The following is a 210-nucleotide window of genomic DNA, read 5'->3' as shown; positions in this document are numbered from 1 at the left end:
TATAAATATTTGAAATATATTTTTTCAATTATGTAAAGAAGCTCACTATGTGAACTGTACGTAATTGAATTAAATTTTATGATTATTATACTATCATTAAATATTACTTAAGATATTTTTCAATAAATTAAAAATAACATTAACCATTCTCCCTGAATTATTGTTAGAACTGATTTCATATATAAAATATACCTTTAAAATAATTTAAAT

Source organism: Habropoda laboriosa, unplaced genomic scaffold, assembly GCF_001263275.1.
Source record: "Habropoda laboriosa isolate 0110345459 unplaced genomic scaffold, ASM126327v1 scaffold187, whole genome shotgun sequence".
Classification (NCBI taxonomy): domain Eukaryota; kingdom Metazoa; phylum Arthropoda; class Insecta; order Hymenoptera; family Apidae; genus Habropoda; species Habropoda laboriosa.
This window is presented reverse-complemented; position numbering follows the sequence as displayed.